Source organism: Carlito syrichta, unplaced genomic scaffold (assembly GCF_000164805.1).
Source record: "Carlito syrichta isolate Samal-C Ts95f unplaced genomic scaffold, Tarsius_syrichta-2.0.1 Scaffold305659, whole genome shotgun sequence".
In the NCBI taxonomy this organism is placed as follows: Eukaryota; Metazoa; Chordata; class Mammalia; order Primates; family Tarsiidae; genus Carlito; species Carlito syrichta.
The window spans coordinates 811311-815686 of record NW_007249755.1 but is presented as its reverse complement, the minus strand read 5'-3'; positions in this window follow the sequence as shown (position 1 = coordinate 815686).

Below are 4376 nucleotides of genomic sequence, written 5' to 3'. Positions count from 1 at the left end.
CAGGTCGAGGCTGCGGTGGCCGGGAGTGGCCACTGCACTCCAGTCTGGGTGACAGAGTGAGACTCCAACTCAAAAAAAAAAAATAAAAAATTTAAAAGAATAAAATAAAATATAAAAGCTCTATGAGGGCATGGATCTTGCCCATCCTTGGAGTGAATAAGAGTCCAAGGCTCAGTCCCCAAAGACAGTTCTACCAATGAGTGAATCTTGTTTGAAATGCTACAACCATTGATTCTGTCAGTAAGAGTCTACATGGGAGTTTGTGACCAGCCTAGGCAACATGGTTACCCACATCTCTGCAAAAAAACCAAAAAATTAGCTGGGTATGGTGGCACATACCTGTAGTCCCAGCTATTCAGGAGGCTGAGGTGGGTCCAGGAGTTTGAGGCTGTGGTGAGCCATGATCCTGCTACTGCACTCCAGCCTGAGTGATTGAGTGAGACCCTGACCCAAAAAGAGAAAAAGAGTCTACACCGGAAAATTTGCTGAGGTGGATGAGCTGCCTCCCTGATGATCCCTGCAGGTGCGGTGGAGAAATACTTGGCAATGAAAGTTTTTGAAGATACCACCTCTTGCTCACTTTGATGCTGTGCAGATCAAATTAGGTCTTAAACCAGGCACAGTGGCTCACACCTATAATCCCAGCACTTTGGGAGGCTGAGGTGAGAGGATTGCCTGAGCCTACGGGTTCGAGACCAGCCTTGGTGATTTGGCGAGACCTCACCTCCACAACAAATAAATAAATAAATAAATAATTATCCGGGCATGGTGGCGCATGCCTGTAATTCCAGCTGCTTGGAACGCTGAGGCAGGAGGATCACCTGAGCCCAGCAGGTTGAGGCTGTGGTGGCCATGAGCATGTCACTGCACTCCAGACTGGGTGACAGAGTGAGACTTCAACCCCCTCCCCCCAAAAAATGATCTTAAAGCCAAGAAGCTATTCCCAGGGAAACCATCAGTGGCTTTTTGCTAGGTCTGCTCTTTAAGTCCTCAAACTCTGAGACTCAAAATGCTAATAGGCATCCAACCTTGGCGCTGATCCTCTAGGCACAGACTGAGATGGTTCCGTTTTCATCAACAGCTTTTCTTCATTGCTTGGTGACTGCTGTGGTCGTTTAGGTGTTTTCACCTGTTGCTTGTTCTCTCTGTTCTTCATAATTGTTCCTGCTGAGCACAGGCAGGCACAGCTTTTGTTGTTTCTTATCTTTGTCATCATCTCCACTTTTGTTTCTATCATTTGCCTCTTCCTTTCAACTCTGCTTTTGTGTTTCCTGGATATCACAGGGTTAACAATCTTAAAATACCTCAAAAACTAAGTGCAAACTTACCAAGCAAGCAATGAACTAAAATCATCCAATAATTGGGGTAAATATGACTAATGGATAGAAGTGGATGCATTTTGTTCTGGAAGATGTCTTTAAGCACATTAGTGAGTAACTTATCCATTGCTGCATAACAAATGACTCCCCAAATTTAGCAAGTTAAAACAATAAATGTGTTATCTCAGTCAACTGGAACTGGAAGATAACATTTCCAAGAAGACTCACTCTTGCAGCTATTGGTAAGAGGCCTCAGTCCCTTGCCACATTGACCATCCATAGGGCTGCTTGGCTCATAACATGGGAACTGGCTTCCCCCAGAGCAAATGATCCAAAAGAGAGAAAGACAGAAACCACAATGTCTTTTATTCTTTTTATTTATTTTTTATTTTTTGAGTCGGAGTCTCACTCTGTCGCCCAGACTGGAGTGCAGCGGCCGCTCCCGGCCACCGCAGCCTCGACCTGCTGGGCTCCGGCAGTCTTTCCGCCTCAGCCTTCCAAGTAGCTGGAATTACAGGCAAGCGCCACCACGCTCAGCTGATTTTTTGATTTATTGTAGAGATGAGGTCTCGCTGCCCAGGCGGGTCTCGAACCCATAGGCTCAGGCAATCCACTCACCTCAGCCTCCCAAAGGCGCGGGATTACAGGCTGAGCCACTGAGCCCAGCATCTTTTATTCTTTTATTTAATATTTTTTGAGACAGGATCTCTGTCACCTGGGCTGGTGTGTGCGATCATAGCTCACTGCGGCCTCAAACTACAGGGCTCAAGCGAGCTTCCCAAGTAGCTGGGATTACCAGTGCACACCACAACGCCGTTAATTTTCTTATTTTTTGTAGAGATGGAGTATTGCTTTGTTGTCCAGGCTGTATAATTTTTTTATGATATAACATCAGAAGTCATACTTAATACTTTGCACAAAAATCCCACTGGTTACAAGTACCCTTATTTAGTAGTGCCAGTGGGCTACACAAAGCCATGAATACTAACAGGGGAGGATCGTTGGGGGAAGGGTCATCTTGGAGGCTGACTACCACAGTAAGTTTTTGTAAATTGAAAATAGGTAAGTATAGCCGGGTGTGGTAGCGCGCGCCTGTAGTTCCAGCTGCTTGGAAGGCTGAGGCAGAAGGATCGCCGGAGCCCAGCAGGTCGAAGCTGCGGTGGCTGGGAGCGGCCACTGGACTCCAGTCTGAGGGACAGAGTGAGACTCCAACTCAAAAAACAAAAAAAGAAAATAGATAAGTATAGCAGTTTATATATGTCCAACTCTAGAAGGCACTATTCTTTATCTTCCTTTGATCTTGGCACATACTCTGTCTCCTTGGTTGAAACCACTCTTTCCTCCCTCCCAGCCCTTTCTTTGCCTCTCTACCTCACCTTTCTACCCTCAACCCTTTAGCTGGCCAGCTGAGTCTTTCTTTAGGATTTAGTGTAGCTATGAGCTGTTCCAGGAAGCATTGTTATTTAGTGAGACTCAGTACTTAGCATCTGATGATCTTTTAGGGGGTTGTAGAGTCTTCCAAAAACACTGCATCCAGATGTCTCCTAAGAGTCCATATTGCACCTATACTGCCATAGTGTGTTTACCACTGTATTCTAATTGTATATATGTGTGCAAATCTCTACTCTGTCCCCCGTATGATAAACTCTGAAGCCAGAGACTATGTCCCTCCCCTCTTTCCCTCCTCTCTTTATCCTCAGTACTCAAATCAGATTTGGCAAATAATAGGTGCTAAGTAGACATGCAACAAAAATGCATTTTGGCCAAATGCAGAATAGTAGAGTGCTTACAACAATATTCTGCTAAAGCTGAAAATTGCCATCATGGAATAAATTTTTGGGATACAAGAGTCGACTTTTCTCAAGAAAATATGAAATTTTAATAACAGGTATAACTGCCATTTTATCATTAATAGTTTTGGGAGCAGCCGGGCTTGGTGGCTCAGCCTGTAATCCCGCACCTTGGGAGGCTGAGGTGAGTGGATTGCCTGAGCCCGCGGGTTCGAGACCTGCCTGGGCAACTTGGTGAGACCTCATCTCTACAGTAAATCAAAAAAATTAGCCGGGTGTAGTAGCGCGCGCCTGTAGTTCCAGCTACTTGGAAGCTGAGGCGGAAGGATCACCGGAGCCCCAGCAAGTCGAGGCTGCGGTGGCCAGGAGCGGCCACTGCACTCCAGTCTGGGCGACAGAGTGAGACTCCAACTCAAAAAAAAAAAAAAAAAAGTTTTGGGAGCAACCCCTTCAGGTCCCCTCCCTCTTCTGTCTTCTCAATAAATCCTACTTTCTCACCAAAAAAAAATTTGGTTGTCAAATTGTTTGTGTGTCATTATAGTACAGAAGCAATAGTTTCACAACACTGAAATGTTCCCGTAGTCGATATAATGCACATTTCTCACACTTAATAGATGCATTATAATTTCTGGATTTCTCATGGCCTTGTCTGTATTCTACTGTCAATGCTAATTGCATTGGCACCTTTATTTATTGCTTTATTTATAAGGTGGAAAATTCTATAAAAATCTGATTCACTGAGGTCAATGATATGAAAGCCAGAAATCTCTTGGCAATAAAGGAAAGTAAAAGCTTAGTTGAATTTATCATTGATATATAAAGTTGTTTAACTATAGGAAGCTTTCTAGTTGTTTTTGCCTATACAAATATAAAACAGAAGACATGGAAGTGCAGTCTGGTTTTCTGATGTAGTCTAATAACAAGAGTCACTAGATGGCGATCTCTCTCAGGAAAATGTACCTCTAATTGGGCAGGACTCATTACTGGGAGTAAGTAAACTGTCACAGGGCCATGTAGTTTGACTAGTTGTTGTTTTGTTTTGTTTTGTTTTTGAGTTGGAGCCTCACTCTGTGGCCCAGACTGGAGTGCAGTGGCCGCTCCCGGCCACCGCAGCCTCGACCTGCTGGGCTCCGGCGATCCTTCCGCCTCAGCCTTCCAAGTAGCCGGAATTACAGGCATGCGCTACCACGCCCGGCTGATTTTTTGATTTACTGTAGAGATGAGGTCTCACTGCCCAGGCAATTCACTCACCTCAGCCTCCCAAAGG